This window comes from Panthera pardus, unplaced genomic scaffold (assembly GCF_024362965.1).
Source record: "Panthera pardus isolate Hobbes unplaced genomic scaffold, ASM2436296v1 HiC_scaffold_10, whole genome shotgun sequence".
Taxonomy (NCBI): Eukaryota; Metazoa; Chordata; class Mammalia; order Carnivora; family Felidae; genus Panthera; species Panthera pardus.
The window spans coordinates 26,997,655-27,015,467 of NW_026526655.1; the positions used below are offsets into that span (position 1 = coordinate 26,997,655).

Here is a 17,813-nt window from a genome sequence, read left to right on the forward strand (position 1 = left end):
TCTGGGTAGATCTTGTGGCTTTCTTGCCTTTCTAACATCAGTGTCTTCAAGTCATATAAAAAGATCCCAATAAATATTAGTGAAATAAAGGAAACTGCTATTTCTGTGTCAAATAGGTTAGGTAGGTTTTCTTTTTCTGGTAGACAGTATAGTTTTAGAGTCTGAGAAAAATGAATTTGAATCTAGCTCTGCAATCACTGTATGATCTTGATTAAGTTGCCTGACATATATGGACTTCAATTTCCCCATCTGCAGATTTGCATTGCACTTCTGATCTGGGTGCATACACAGTCTTGCATTTACTCATATACACCCAGAAAAGGTTAGTTCATCTCTACTTACTTCCCCAACACAGCCAGGGTACTCATCTACTCCCTCCAGAAATTAAGTTATGAAAGCTTCTATGTCTATAAATCTTACTAATGCATATTGATATCTCTTTTACCTTAAACAAATGCTAGAATTAACTGTAATGTTAGAGAAAATTAGAGAAAAAGTCCCTTTTTTTTTAGTTTCCCTCATGATTTTTGAAGTAAATATAAGCAATTAATGTAGGCCAAATGAGAGAGTTTTTAAATATCTTTTAAATTTTGGAGGCAATATTTACATTGTATTTGGGAATAGTTGGTATTTCATCCATGGGCAAATAAAACATTTCAATTATTATATTATGGCAAAAACATTAAAAAACAACCAAAACACGAGTCTATTAATTAGCAAGATTCTTACAGTCAGTAAAAGGGATGATTTTCTACTAGGAAAAAAACCTAAAATATAAATAGAATTAGCATAGTATCACATATTAGGAACTTTGGATTCTTATATACAAATGCCAAAGATACCTTGAAAGCCATGCTTAAACCATCTTGGCATTAAATCTTCAAAATGTTAAAAGTTATTTGGAAGCAGTAATTTATAATACGAAATACCACAAGATTGAAACATTACAACAAGTCAACTTTATGACAAAATGAGTCAACCAGATCTTCATGTTTCAATATGGCTGAATCTCTAAATATAATGTTGGATGAAGGCAAAAGAAGTCTACAGTATGATGCCATTTATGTAAACTTTTAAAATGTAAATAATTATATGGCATATTGTTTCACACACACCATTTAAGTTTTAGAACACATATAGGAAGGATATATCATCTTTGGGATTATGACACCTTACAGAAAAAAAGGAAAAGGAGCAGGGTTCGCATTTGTTCTCTCTGTGACGATTTATTTCATCAGAAAAGATCTGAACAAAGTTGAATATTAGCACTTGTTTAATCCATGTGGCTGATACTTAGGTAATTGTTATAATGTTTTCTGTATTTTGATTTGAAAATTTTGTAAAGTTTCTTGATTAAAAATAAAGTGATGAAGAATTCATGAAAACAGTAAAGCATACATTGTTGTGACCAATTTAAGATTGGGTAACTAGTTACAGTAAAATACATTCTCCATTTCCTAGAATAAAAAGTCATTCATTTGTATTCTTTCTATCATATTATTCTGCTTTAACATAGGAATTTTGAGTTTAAAGAAAGGTGTAAAACAAAAGAAAAATTCTTTCTGCTTGTAAACTGAGCTAAAGTTTATATATTCTTTTTTTTACTCATGCAACTATTATAAACTAACAAGTGCAAATATAAAGTAAATGTTGTCTGCCATGACTCTTGCAGTAAACGCATTTTTTTTTTCTTCTTGAAATTTGGATAGAACCAATTCAAAACATAGGAGAATCTGATGGCTAGGCATTTACACCACAACATGAAATTATTCTCACAACACTAGCTGGGGCTGGCGTTCTCCCAGTGCCTGCTCTTCCCAGACATATATATAAAACCTGAGTGAAGTCCTTACATCTACTTGCCTCCTCTCCCTCTGCGTCAAACCCTGAGTCTGTATAATGGGGATGATCCCTGCATCTACTCACAGAGTTGTTGTAAGGAACACAGGGGTTAGTTATATGAAGTAAGTCATACAGGTCACATCTGGCACATACTAAGTGTTGAGAAAATACCACTGGTGTTTTTACCCATAGCACGAGAAACAGGCTTAGTTCGGTCCTCATTTTAGAAAAAGATCTTTTCGACTCTTTTACTATTAAATCATTCAAAATATTTTGAAGTGCTAATTTAATAAACCTAAATCTATTAGCTGTAGAATTCATGTGTATTTCTCCCTTATCAAAACAAATTGATATTTATTTAGTAAAGTTGGTTTTTTTTTTTTTTTTTTTTTTTAATGTGGCTGACATGGGCACCTAGGTGGCTCAGTTGGTTAAGCCTCCGACTTTGGCTCAGGTCATGATCTCACTCTTTATGAGTTTGAGCCCCGTGTCAGGCTCTGTGCTGACAACTCAGAGCCTGCTTCGGATTCTGTGTGTGTGTGTCTCTCTCTCTGCCCCTCCCCCACTTGCTCTCTCTCTCTCTCTCTCTCTCTCTCTCTCAAAAATAAACATTTAAAAATGTGGTTGACAACAAGTTATTTTTCAAAACTGTGGATAAGTCTTTTATTGTAGAGAGGATAGGGTCTTACCTACTCAAGGAAGTAGTAAAATGGTAAAATTCGTTATGTTGTATTCTCAAAGGGTTAATAATATGTTCTGGCTTCTTTCTGTAAAAAAAAAAGAATTTAGGAAATTATTAATATAATCTATGATCCATATAAAAATCTATTACATCGTGTAGATCAACTTGTGGCTTTCTCTTGCTCTGTTGGGTAACTAGGAGGCTGCAAGATGGATTTAATGATGGTTTCTTTTACGGTCATACACTGAGCATTTACAACCAGCTAAGTGCCCTTTCATTTGTTTGGAACAGAGAAATGAAAATGTTAACAGATGCACACTTTTTCCTCACTTTTTAGCTTCACTCTAGTAAAGTTTCCTAAGTATTATATCCAAGGAAAAATAAAATTTTTAATTGTTTGAATTTTTTTAGCTGATAAATAGCAGGCAACTATTCTCTCACAAGAGAATATATTCATCCTAGTAAATTGTTAATTATATCTTTAAAGGACTGGGCCTCTAGCCCAGCTGCACTGATTCCCTCCAGCACAGGACGGAGAGGAATTTTTTAACAACTAATTAAATTTTCCCTATACAGTATGAAACTTACTTTGACATTCATAATCCTAAAAGTCATACTGGATTAGTAATTCTGCTTAGAAATTTCACTAGAACAATACAGGACACTTCTTACTGGAGTGGTATGTGAAAATAAACCCAATTACTAGAAGGCACTAGGTTTTGTACCTCATTAAGCCATTCTCAACACATAAGTGATTTGTGTTTACATACAACAAGGGCAGAAATCGCTTTGAAATCTTGCTGTTTTACAACAGGTATCTAAATCTATCCATCTCTATGTGTTATCACCAGGGCCTGTGTGATTTCACACCTGGTAGAGTGGATGGATCCCATTATATACGCTCAAGGAAGATGTCATTCTACAAGGGCCCTAAGACTCAAAGTGTGATAGCTATTAACTCTTCTTTGAGACCCAGTAGGAAATGGAAATGAACTTGGAAAGATAAGAAGTGGTGGCTCATTTCTTCTCTATCACCCTTCAGAGAACAATGTGTATAGAGATATGAGCAGACAGGGTTTGATTCAAAAGTAACAAACATTGACTGGGCCATGTTCCATATGCAGCAGCAAATAAGTCTATTACTGCATATTAAAGTTAGAAAGTCTTAACATTAAAAAAAATAAAATTCTGCAGGCAAGAAGAAACACAATAGAATTCTCCCATCTCTCAAATAACTTGACAGTTATCTTAGGGGAAAAAAGTTTTCACTGCCCACATGTCTGAACAGTTTTTTCCCCCTCTATTTCAGCTCAGTGTTTTTCAAATTTGGAATATATATATATATATATATAACATTATTATACAGAGTTCTATACACAATAACTTAAGACTACTTAAAAATTTTTAAGAGTAACTTTGATTAAAAGCATATCAAATGTTGTAGGTTGATTTTCGAGCAAAAAGAGAATGGTAGAGGAGCTCTGGACCTTGTTCAGAGAGAAAGGGTCCTCATGTATTTAATTAATGAATGCTGAATAAAATATCATGCTTTGTTTCCTCTTTAAATTCCCTATTTTCCTTAAATTCCTTCATGTGCATATGTTTTACACTACATCTTCATGATTTTGAAGTACATGTCCATGTGTGTGTATAATGTGCAAGTACATATTATATATGTATGCATGTCTCTTGGACCCTAGTAAACCTTTTTAAAAGCAAGAAAGAATTCCATAGAACAAGGATCAGCGAACTGTGGTCCATGGACTGCATCTGTCCTGTTGCCTGTTTTTCCAAATAGTGTTATTGGCATCCAGCCATGTTCATTCATTTCTTTGCTGTCTATGACTGCTTTCATGCTTCAATGCCACAGTCGAGAAGCTGTGACAGAAATTGTATGGCCTTTCATGTATTTATATATGACCCAAATGTTTACTATCTGTCTCTTTACCAAAAACATTTGCTCACACCTGTTATCAAAGAACATGTTCATCATTTGAGGAATACCAAAAACAATATTAAAAAACTAATATCCTGTCTTTTATAGTCTTCCCAAATATTAACTCAATAGTTATATATGAATGAAAGTGAAATTACAGCCCTAAACACTTAAAAACTAATTTAATTCCAACAGAATTGGGAAATTATTGGCCAAAAGATGAGATCATTACTAGAAAATTGAGGTTACTCAGTCATAACAATTTTAGTCATAAAAATAATGTCCCATTTACCCATCATCCTGACTTTTGTGGTTTTTTTGTTTGTTATAAAATTAAAATGGCTGTGCTTCTTTCTAGACTTTATTTTATGAAAATGAGATAAATGCCATCTGGGATTTATTTTTTAAAAGCAACTTGTGGCCTATTCCACTAGGCACATAAAATTGAATAGTCATTTTAAATTAACACAGTGCAGCTAGAAGTGATCATTTTATTCCATATCAAAAGATTAAAATACTGTAACGGTTTTTGTTAAGAATATTATTTGACACAGTCTTAGTATTTGATATCTTACACATACTGGCTACAAATCCCTAAAATAATATTAGCAAACATTTATGCAGCATTTATTTTGTGCCACACAATGTTCCAATTACTTCATACATATTAATTCATTTAGTCCTCACGATTACTCTCTATGACAGGTAACTATTGTTATCTCTACTTAAAGATGAGAAAACTGAGGCCAACAGACTTTAAGTGCCCTTCCCAGCATCACATAGCTAGGAGGTGGACAAGACTTTTCAACCATACACCAACTCCTTATGGACCCTGAGAATTGGTGTTAAGGTCTCCAACTCTGGGGAAAGACAATTTCAAGCACAAAGGCTTTTGTGGGCCCTTGAGAAGTGGTATTTCACCAATGGCAACCTTCAATTTACTAGAAACACCTACTAAACATATATTTTATTCAGTATATTCAGCTTTTTTACCAAATTGAAATGTACTCAACTGCAGTTCTGCCTCTGTTCTCTACTCCATTATTTCTATCAGGTTTGGTTAAGCCACGTTCCAGAATCTATTAGAGTTGGGTGTGAAATCCTGAGAATCATTGCTGGCAACACCTGACAAAGTTAATTTACTTAACCACTATATTCAGGGGCCTATATATAATAGAGAATAGAGTGTACATTGGCATCACAAAATAAGCTGACTAGATTATCTACTGAGAAAGCCAAGATAGACAATTGTTCAGCTATAGACAAAATCAGCTTTTACCAGTTTATTACCCAGATAAATAGGATGTACATACAATGCACTTAGTCTGCATATAATACATGTCTGGCTGTTGACATATTTATATGCAAGTTATGTTGTACCCCTAGCACTGAAGTTAGAATGATGAATTCATGCAGACTTAAAATCTCAGGAAGAAATTAATACCAACGTGGTTTTCTCAAGTGATGTAAGAACTAATGTTTCATTAAGCAACAAAGTCAAGATAAAATCTTCCTTAGATTATTAGGCCAGGATACACTTTTCATTAACCTTTGAAATACATTCTAGTATAAATACCATTTGATTATTTTTCCTGTTTTGATAGACTTTGTCAGATAAGTGAAACACTGAGATGCTTGAAGTTGAAATCCTAAGCAGCATTTCGGAAGGCTAACCTTAAACTCACTGGCTATCATTAGCTTATTCAGTTAGCTCTCAAATAAACAATAGTAACATTGTTCTCTGCCTCCTCTATCAATATGCTCTATGCAGTTTTGAACAGTTCATGTAATTCAGAGCACTTGTGAAGGATAACAAGATTTCAACTACTGAGGACGTTCAAAATTGCCAGTACTATTGGGAAAGGATCCACTATCCAAGCAGTCTTTAAACAGGAGAGAAGCTGCCAACATAAAATCATTTAGTCTGATAGGCTATTAAACCATTTCTATTCCCTAATAGGTTTAGAAGCAGTTCATTATCACTACTTATTTGTAAGTAGCCAAAAGTCATGGTGAACCAAAATCACTGATAGTTAAACAGATCAGAGAAAAATCTTCCTTTCTTGGGGCTTTTGCCAAAGTTCTTTTTTGGAGAACATTATGTTTTTTGCAAGGGAAACATACCTCGAAATATATGAATTAAGGAGAGTTAACAAAAGCCCTACTCAAAACATATGGTCTCCATATCTAGGTAAGGTAGACGGTAAGAATTTTCCACTTTGATTCCCAAACCTGATATACTCCAGGCTATTGCTAAGGAGTAGCAGACTAGGTTAATCCAGTTTAGTAGAAATTTGCTAGTCTTGTCCAAAGCACCTCAACCTAATTCAAGGCCATAAAAATAGGATACAAGCAGGTGAAGGATAAAGGATTGGATTAGTCAGAAAAGTCAAGCTTAAGTCTCAGAGACTTTGCACAATAAAGGTTTATATCCTGCTCATACAAATCCTGATGTGGGTAAGGTAATGCTCCAGGACAGCTCTCTCTCATGATCAGAGTACATCTTTTTTGTGGCTCAACTCATGGCCTCCAAGATTACAGTAGCAGGGAAGAAGATATGAGAGGGTTGCCCACAGCTTTTAAATGCTGTAACACAGAAGTGACACACATTATTACCTCCTCTTACCACTCAATGGACTGAACTAACCACTATGGCTCTGCCTACTTAAGGGGTTGAGAAACATGGAGGATAAATGGAACTCTGGGGGCACGTGGCTGCCTCACATTTAGTGGAGCATGTGACTCTTGATCTTGGGGTTTGAATTCAAGCTCCATGTTGGGCATAGAGATTACTTTAAAAAATAAATAAATACATGGGGATCTGGTGAGTAGTAAATGTCTCCATTGCAAGAGTGAAGGAAGCATGATGAGATGTCCAGTAGCTACTTTAGGGTCAGGTTTAGATTCCTTCTTGGTTGGAAAGGATTGAAAAGAAATGGTCGGTGGTATCAGTGAAAAACTTATTTTGCTAAATTGTTAACATATGCTGACTCTGACTGGATATAAATAAATATCTTATTTTATAGATAAAATACAAGAGGCATTGCAATATAGAGAACCTTGGGCAGCAACAGGGCATGTGTCAGTGTTTTCACGTATTTATATGTTACATTGCTGTTTTCTGCTTAGAGTCAGAATATATCTGAAGAACTAACACTTCTTTGCTTGACAGAAAGCCATCTGTTCATTTGTTTCTCATTTTCATACAAACACTAACCATTTTTAAAATGGTAGAATAAGTTAGTGCAGATTTGCAGGTTCATGCGGTACAAGAAGAAAGAACTGAGGAGGGACACAAAGGAAACAGCAGGCTGCCATAACATTATCTGACTAGGATGCCTCTTAGTGATTTCACTATCATGTTAAAAACTCTTCTGTCAACATGATAAAAACCAAATTTCTAGAACTGGTCTCAAAAGGTTCTACACTGTGCCTATGCTCAACTTGTTCAATTTCATCCCCAACTTTCTACCATCACAAAGATTCATATTGTCTCACTCTAGCTCCTTTATCAGCCTATTAATTGCCCTCTTCTTTCCAGTTTTGCATTTTTCTTCTTTCCCTCTACAAAGTCATCTTCTTTCTCTTTTTCTTCTCTTCCTCTCTCCCTGTCTCCTCCCTCCTCCATGTCTGTCAACTTCTCCTTGAATGGGAGCTCTGTTCTCTGTGAGGTCTCCCCAACGACTTCCAGGTGCATGTTGCTTGTTTTTATCACCTACTTGACATTCATATGAATGCTATGAATGAAACTTATTGAAATTGAAACAAATTCGCAGCCCCATCCTTTTTCTGCTTATTTCAATACTAGAAGCTATTGGTTTCTATCAAATATATGAATTCCTTTTTCTCATAGTATTCTGAATCCAAAATGAATACAAATGAAGAACAAAAAAATATGAAGACACATAAGAGTATACAATGCACTTCAAATAAGGGTACCATATTATGAAATTGTCTCAAGAAGTATTAGCAATTTACACCTCTACCACTGTCTATTTCCCTACACCATTAGCAGCACTGTGTGTTATTTATTTGTTTAATATCTGCTCCACCCCACCCCTTCCCACTCCAATGAATCTGTAAGCTCTAGAGGGCAGGGGCCATTTTTTTTCATATTTACTATGACCCTTCCCTGTCTGGTAGCAAGTACTTGCTCAATAACTTTAACAAATGAATTAGAATTGAGTCATGTACTGTAAAAAAGATAGAAAAGTGTGTTGATGCTTTAATTCTGTATATGTGAACTCGTCTGTTCTAACCAATGAAATCTCCTTATCTAACTGGCTTACTGCTTCCCTGATTTGAAAGTGGGTGACTGGCAAAAGCTGAATGAATGAATAATTATAAGAATAACAGTTTATTTTTCTAACTATTCTGACTAGGATTTGATTAAGTTAGATTTTTAAAATAAAAAATAACACAAACTTTGGATATGGGTGTTGGAACACTGGCCTATCACCTACTGGCTGCATAAGACTGGGCACATCTTCTAAGTTTTTGGAACCTTAGTTTATCAATAAAATGGAGATTATTGATGAGATTTCCCTTATAGAGTTGATACAAGAATTAAAGAAAATCATTTGTAGAAAAGTGGTTTGACAATTGTGGAAAATGGTAAGGTCTCAGGTGGTATATCTTCACCATTTAGCACTACTATATCCCTTACGAAGAGAGGATGCATTAACTTGAGCAAAGTTCATGCAAATACATGGTTTCTAGCTTTACCTCTTCTCTTTAGTTTTGCTTAGCAGCCAAATGCCTTTTGTAAATTCTTAGGACAGAGAGTGTCTTTGAGAAGGATTGTGCCAGAGAAAGAAAGCAACTCATTTACTAATAGCCCAAGGTCACCTGCTGGGAGCCATCTGTCAACCTGCAGGAGCGAAGAGAGATTTCACTGGGGAAGCAGAGGAGACATCTGGTTGAACCCCAGTGACAAGGCACCAGGCTATTTCTGAGGCCACTGTGAGCATGCAAATTCCAGCTGTAGTCTAAAAAAGTCAGATTTCAGCTGAGTGATGATGTTCTCTGCCAGAGGTCCTGCACTCTCTGAGGGCGACGTCCTGACTGCTGGAGAATTTGAAAAGTCATGTATTTAGGAAAGGGGGCTCCACCAAAGAGAGGAAAATACTTGCTGTACTGTAGTCATCTGATGGGAAAGATGAAATTCTGGTAACTCTACTTCTAGCCCAAAGACCTAAAAGCTCTAGAAGCTGAGGGATTTCACCAACTCACTGAGGTCTTGGAGAAGCATTTACAATTAAGGGTGATCTCCAACTGATTCAGGCCCTTCATCTCCTGCTGCATACTGTTTAAGAGGCAATGTGTGATAACTTAATCAGCACAGTGGGGATGAAGTAGGCACCTACCCCTCCCCTTCTGTAATGCTAATTTGAAATAACTTCTCTCCTCCCTAAGTTATTTTCTTAACAGTGGCAACCAACATTTTATTACTAAAGAAATTTTCAGTAATGACCCATTTTAAAAAGTGAAGATTTCTTAATTGAGTGAGAATATTACTTATTGGTTGAGAAAATACATCAAAATAAAAGTTTCCCTTAAAATATACCTGAATGAACTACATTAGCACTCCCAGGTGCTTTTGAAATTCAGTAACAATATTAAGGCATGCATGATACAACAATTCTCCCATCAGTAAACTTAGAAATATTAAAACACATAAGGATATATCATTAAGATTTCACCAAACAAAAGGGGAGGGCTTGACACAGAGATGCTGGTAACAAAAGTGTTTGCCTCACTATAAATAGGAAGCAAAGGAGGAGGCAGATCGTCTGCTGGGGAGCTTTTTAAAATGTTTTTCCCCTCCTCTATTATTCTGTCAGGGGCCATGCAATTCCTCTCCTTTGTGCTCTTTTCAGAAGGGTGTTCTATTATTATGCTTTATTTAATTGGCTTAGATTTAAGTAAATAGACACCACTGAGAAGAAGGGCAGTTGGAATGGAGGAAGGAGGCATTAGGAAATTAACACAGGAGGAGGGGCACAGAGAGACAGGGACTATGGGGCTGTAACCAGATATCAGAGAACCTCAAGCCCTGCCTTCTCCAGAAACGCTTTTATCTACAGCTCCCAGTGGCCACTTAACATCTATAATCAAGCAACATGGGTCTGATTTATATAAAAACATATGAAAATAAGATTAAAGTCTAAGCTTTAAAAAACCCAGCAAGCGAACCAATGAGGTTGCAAATATTCCAGCTGCTCTAATTACTGTTGTTTCAAAGGAAATGTGAGGGCTGCTGATGCCTAGCTAGGGTTCTCCTTGGTTCTTCTGGGACTCCATCAGCCCCTTTTGGTATCTGCAGGCACCAAAGTTTGCTTCAGAGGTAAGGTTCCATGCTCTCAATCTGAGAATGGTTTTTAGAACTACGCTAGAGCCAAAGAAGAATCAACAGTCTTTAAACAAAATTATTGAGACTTTAAAACTGTATTATAATATTTAACAACTGTGGTTCCCAACTGTTACATCAGGAAAGTCTCAGAGTCTTCTAACTGCACGTGCAGGACCCTGCCCGACTCCCACTGACCGCCCCCATCTCTCCAGGATCTTCCCTGCACTGTGAGGGCCAGCCACCTGCTCTGTGAGTCCCCCCGCACCCTGGAAGTCATTCAGCTCAAAGAAAACTCACGCAGCTAAAGAAAAGGGAGAAAACAGTTAAAACTAAGGCTGCAAGCCATTCCTTACTTCCTTTTTGCCTCATGTTTTTGGTGGCTCTATCTAGTGAGCATGGACTGAAATGTTTTATCTATGCACAACCTCCTCCACTTTCTCTCAGTTTCTTTGGAGATCTGGTGACCACAGAGGGGAATAGACCCTGGTTTAATAGAAGGTAATCTTATCCATTGCTTCCAGAAATTCCCTGAAAGCCATTACAGTAGCGCATAGACATGAAAGGGTGAGGACACATTAGATACTGACATAACTTTAAAATAACAATAAAATCGGGGCGCTTGGGTGGCTCAGTCAGTTGAGCGTCCAACTTCGGCTCAGGTCACGATCTCACCATTTATGAGTTCAAGCCCCATATTGGGCTCTCTGCTGACAGCTCGGAGCCTGGAGCCTGTTTCTGATTCTCTCTCTCTCTCTCTCTCTCTCTCTCTCTCTCTCTCTCTCTCTCTCCCTGCCCCTCCCATGCTCACGCTCTGTCTCTCTCTCTCAAAAATAAAATAAATGTTAAAATAATTATTAAAAATAAATAAACAAAATAGCAATAAAATCTGAAACTCAGATTTCTACTAAATTGTTTGTAAGAAAACATGTTCTATCTAATTCTACTCCTTGACCAAAATATAAAGACCTTTCTGTGTCAGAAGAATGTTATAAGCTTGTCTGTCCTTGAATAAGATTCCCTTTGCAATGTGTTCTAATACGAAATTGAGTGTTAAAGGGGTCCATGCACTATCACAAAAGTCATCCACCATTCATTTCTTGTTCTTGCATATTGTATTAGCGTGTGGCATCATCTAACAGCCTCTGAAGTTTCAGTGTAAATAAAAAAAAGGTCTATTTAATAGTTTTCCCATTCATTTAACAAATTACTCGCTACAGCTGCTGATAACACCATCAGTTTCTAGCAGGAACAACAAGGAATAATAGCCTTTATGCCATTATGGCAGGTGACATAACCCAGTCCCAACAGACCCAGGGGAAATTTCGGGTTTCCAGTTTACCAGAGAATTGGTTTTGAGTATGTTACAAACCAACAGCCGTTGCTCCCAAATAATTAATTAAACAATTAAAATCTTTTTCCTTGAAAAGAAATTATCTGTGAAGATATTTTAAAAGAAATCATTGTTACTGTAATAAAGTTTCCATACAAATCAAATTAAAATTTTTCATATGATGACTTCATAACCAAAAAGCAAACATATTTTTTTAATGTTTATTTATTTTTGAGAGAGAGAGCACAGAGCCCGACGCGGGGCTCGAACTCACGAAATGTGAGCTGAAGTTGGACACTCAGCCAACTGAGCCACCCAGGCGTCCCAATGCGAGCATAGTTTTAAACGGTAACTAGAGTAACTTGTTTTTTGTCATTCTTAAAATTGCAAGAATCGATTCTATTATATCTATAATTTTGGCAAAGAAGTTTGAACTCTTTTCAAGTAAATGCCTATAAAATAGAGATGAATGTCAGTTTTTTAAAGTGAATAATTAGTGCCCCAAAAAGGCGTTGAGTGAGATAAGGCATAATTAAGTGATATAGCACACACATATCACAGAGCCATCTCTCTTAGGCGGAATATTATAAAAGCTCATATTTTAAAGAGGCCCAACAGACTGTCTTCCAGTTCCTTTATTGAGTTACACAGAGCTTTTTCCCTTTTCTTTTTTGGTAGCGATTTTAGGGTCACTTTGCATGATAGAATATTTGATTTTCCTTTATATTTTCTCCTTGTTAAATTGTAAAAACTGGAAGCAATTTTCTCATATTCACACTATTCCTGCCTATAAAGTGTTATCTCTGGAAGCTTCTTTTAGAAATGTGTCAGACAGTTGTGCTTAGCAAGAGGGGCTCATGTGTTATACTTTGTTCATTATAATCTGTAATTTTGTTGATGACTGTGGATTTCAGTGGATGCTGACCAGAGCTGTTAGACTCACACATAACTCCATTCACTTTCTTTTTCCTGGATACTTCCTGCATTGGGTCACTGGCATAATGGTTACAGCAAGAGTCTACTTAATAGAGTGGAAAGAGGAGTTTTAGAGCCAGCCAGACCTCTATGTAGCAAGTTACTCAATTTCACCTGGCCATAATTTCTTCATCTATAAATTGTAAATAGTAATATCTACTCTCCTGTAGAAAGATTCTAAGGACTAGGAATAGGCTAGGGAAAGCTTTTTGTATAGGGTCTGACATATATTCACCGATACATGGTACTGGTGTTATGACACAACTCAATGAATTGGGTAGGACTATTTGTCAAAACAGTGAAAAGAAAAAGTGTTGCTATTTATCATGCATTTTAGAACTTTCAACATGGCCAGGCATCACAATCTCCTGGGATCCTGCTTAAAAATTCAGAGTCCTGAATTTCATTTCAGGGATTCTGATCCTAGAGGTCTGGAGTGGGTATAGGAATCTGTATCTCTCACAGGTACTTAATACGATCTCTAAGAGGGTGATCTGGGGATCCCAATTTGAGAAATAACTGGTATATAATATATAACTAATACTATTAGAATAATCATGAGTTTTTTACTGTGACTGTATCAATTAAGAAAAGGAAGATATTGTTCTCAAGATATTAGCTTAGCAATAGCTGTTAATTTTTGTTATTTTTAATTGTATAGGCTTAGCCTTCTATAAGCGATCTAAAATAATCCCAAATATTTTTCCTAGTAATTTATGGGTTATTTATCTTCTCAAAAAATCTGATTTTAGCTTTTTGTGTGTGATAGAGTCTTTATAAAATTCAGTGGAAGCTTTGGATCAATACCCGTGTGGCATGACCTTTATTTGTACAAAAGCTTCCTGGGTCCCATTCATATACTAGCTGGGATCTAACAAACCTCACGTTAAAAGCAGTTGGACTAAAGAATTAGGTATTAACTATTTGCAGTTTATTTCTGTACTCTTTACATATCACAGGTCTAAAACATGATTATTGTACAGTGGAAAAAATGTGACCTTTATATATCTATTTATTCTCAAGTAGCTTTGATTGCTTATTCTGTAGGAGGTTTGGAAAGAATAGCTCTTTACAAAACTGAATTGGAGAATTCTAATAAGGAGGCTGTTTATTCTGTTAAAATAACACAAGTTTCTACTTTGGTAACAAGAAATTCAGTAAAAACAAACTTTAAATGCCACAGATTCTACCACAAGTTTTTGTAAAACAGATATGTATTGCCCAGCAAGTTTTACCTTTCTTATTGCATCTAAGTCCTGGGAGAGAGATGTAAGGCAATGTACATTTCCTTTTTGCTTACATTGTTCTAAGAAGAAAATGCTTCAATGGCCCAATGCTCTTGGGAAAAAGACTAAAACATTACCTTGTTCTGGAATAACTTGCCTCACTTGGACTTATTTATCTCTCCTACCTCATTCTATGCTATGCCCTCCCCCCCCCCCCCCCAACTCCCTGGTCTTCTATTATACCAGCCTCCTGGCATTCCCCCTTATATGCCATGCTTCTGTAGTCACAAGGCTCTTGCATGTGCTTTTGGTCTATCTAAAATGCTCTTTTCTGCCTTCTTTGCCTAGTTAAGTATTAGGTATTCATAGATCATTACTAAATTATCCTCCCTAACAAGGTCAATTCATGAATCTCTCCTTCATAGCACTTTTTATAGTTCTAATTTTTCCCTTATTGATGTAATTATTTGACCTAAAGCTTTCTACCCACTAGACTTTAAGCTTCACAGGGACGAAGACCACAGCTGTTTTTTGCTACCCAGACCATAAGGACTTGGTGGTCGATAATGAATAAAAAAAAATGCTTTCATCATATCGTTACCTACCTAGCATCTAAAATAATACAAAACCCAATAACTAGCTAAAAGTCTAGGAATACCTCTTTGGACTTCAGTTTCTCATGCACAAAATGAGGGCTTTTGAGTAAATAATCACTGGGTTCGTTTTCAGTTTTAAAAGTCAGTGACTCCACAACTCAAATGTCCATCAATTGATAAATGGATTAAAAAATGTGGCATATTCATTGGTGGAACATTATTTGGCCATAAAAAAACAATGAAGTACTGATTCTTGCCACAGCATGAATGAATCCTTGAAATATTACGCTGAGTGGAAGAATCCTCTCTCAAAAGACCACATGTTGTATTACTTCACTTACAGGAGATGTTCAGAAGAAAAGGAAAATCCACAGAGACAGAAACTAGATTAGCAGTTGCCTAGAGTATAAATGAGGTGGAAATGGGGAGGGACTGCTAATAAGTATGGGTATTCTTTTAGGGAGGGGATGGAAATGTACTAAAATTAGGTAGTGAAGACAGCTACATAACTCTGAATATACTAAAAATCACTGAATTGTACAATTTAAAAGGCTGAATTTTTGCTTGTGAATTATATCTCAATATAGTTATTACCAAAAAAATCAATGACCCATTGGCTATGTTAATTCATAATATATCTAATCTAAATAATTCAGTAAACATTCATCTTTTTAGAAGTTAAAGTTTCCAAGAAGTTTAAGCCCAAGCAGTAGGAAATCTTCACATAGTGGAACAAAATATTCAGAATATTCATTCAGAGTACTTCTTCATTGGTTACTATACATTAAACACTAAGTTATACCTACTTTGTTTTAAAAAATGCATGAAACACCCTCCCTGATTTCAAGGAGCTTCTACAATCATACCTGAGATGGTAATTATCTACAACACAAAGCACAGGGTGAGAATACAGATGAAACTGTACAAATCAGGGCCTACCTGGAGCCCAAGGAGAGATTATGTTGAATTTCAATTATTCAGGACAGCATGGTATTTAAGACAAACTTTATAGTTACATATGATTTGGACAAGGAAGGAAGAGGGATAGAAGAGAAGAAATTGATGGCTCAGGTCATGATCTCATGGTTCGTGAATTCAAGCCCTGTGTGGGGCTCTGTGCTGGCAACTCAGAGCCTGGATCCTGCTTTGGATTCTGTGTCTCCCTGTCTCTCTCTGCCACTCCCTGACTCATCCTCTGTCTCTTTCCATCTCTCAAAAATGAATAAACATTAAAAAAAATTTAAAAAAGAAGAGAAGGAATTGAGAAAATAATAGAAGCAAAAGAAGAGAAGCAGGCAATGAAAATTACAAGTAACTGGTACACAGGGAATTTGGGGGGAATTGGAAATGTAGGTTGGGGTCCTATGATAGAGAGCTTAGAATCTTAATTGGGAGAATGGATATTTATTCTATAGTAACGGATTCCTTGGAGGTTTTAGATAGTTTAGATTTTATGAATCAGTTGACTTTTAGGAAGATTAATCTTGAATTGACTGGACTTGGACGAGCTGATCAACTATATGTAGAACAAGTGTTTTGGCATAGACCAATAGTCATGGGATAGATCATCAATAGGGTGGCAGGATGAGGAAAAGCTAGCAAAGACAATAATGAAGAAACAAGACAAGTCAGTACTGCAAAACCTAATGAAAAAGAGATCTCAAGGAGAAATGGGTGGCTACTAATAATATATTTTATGCATGTGTACCATATTTAATCCTGGACAGTCTTTGGGTAGTTTATAATTTGTCTGAGGTCTCAGAGTCAGTGGTAGGAGGCAAAGTCGACTGAAATCAGGTTTTCAGTTTTCTTTCCACTGCATTATTGCTGTGGCAAGAGAGGGCATTCAGTCTAAAGGCTGGGAGGCAACCATTCAATTTTTAAAATACGATGAACACAGGAGATCTCTCAAAAATGTTTTCAGTAAGTAGTAGAGTGAAAGAAAACATCTAGCAAAATGCTAAGAAGACAATAGGACAAATGGGAAATGAGACAGTAAGAGGAGTAGATATGTTAGAGGAGTTTGCAGAACAAGGGGAATAAGAAGATGGTAGCTGGAAATCATGTAAGCAATAAGCTTTTAGCCCGGGATTTTCACAATGAGGATTCTGTTGTAAAAAGTTACCAGACTTGCCAGGATCTAGCAATGGACCACACTCAACAGGGGTAAGGCAGTCACATGATATTACACTGAAGGCTCCTGAAAGGGGGTGGGAGAATAATTTATTATACCTCAAAATGTGTTTGGTATGGACTGACCCTGGATCAAATTTTATGTGATTTCTTCACTAATTCATCTTCGTCAACAGAATAGTTGTTTCTCCCAGTATTTAAGTATATACCTCTTAATTTAGTAGAAGGGAAAAAAATTAAATACTCAGAGTATCCCTCAACTTTTGAAACTGTTTCAAATGATAAATTGTATCCAATGTTTATGTTGTTCCCAGCTCTATTTGAAACTAGAATACTTCCTACTTGGAAATGTACCTTGAATATATATCGTGTAATATAAATAGTATTGGTGATTGAATGAATTTGCTATTATTTTATTATACCACTGCAGATGCTATTAGTTTTTCTAATCATTAAAAATAAAGTCACTGTGGGGCGCCTGGGTGGCGCAGTCGGTTAAGCGTCCGACTTCAGCCAGGTCACGATCTCGCGGTCCGTGAGTTCGAGCCCCGCGTCGGGCTCTGGGCTGATGGCTCGGAGCCTGGAGCCTGTTTCCGATTCTGTGTCTCCCTCTCTCTCTGACCCTCCCCCGTTCATGCTCTGTCTCTCTCTGTCCCAAAAATAAATTAAAAATGTTGAAAAAAAATAAAATAAAATAAAGTCACTGAAAAATACATTTAAGGTTAATTAATATTTCTGATG

At 36.2% G+C, this 17,813-nt stretch overlaps 1 protein-coding gene across 42 annotated transcripts in view; it reads right to left on the reverse strand.

Moving 5' to 3' along the window:
• Positions 1-17,813, reverse strand: part of MAP2 (microtubule associated protein 2) — a 281,261-nt gene that overhangs the window by 99,152 nt on the left and 164,296 nt on the right. For 36 of the 42 annotated variants that reach the window (XM_019446150.2, XM_019446154.2, XM_019446152.2 and 33 more), the window contains one exon: positions 2,532-2,609. The exons of the other annotated variants lie outside the window; for them this stretch is intronic. The gene's annotated coding sequence lies outside the window, so the exon portion shown is untranslated. The remainder of the gene's footprint in view (positions 1-2,531; positions 2,610-17,813) is intronic. 42 annotated transcript variants of the gene reach the window in all.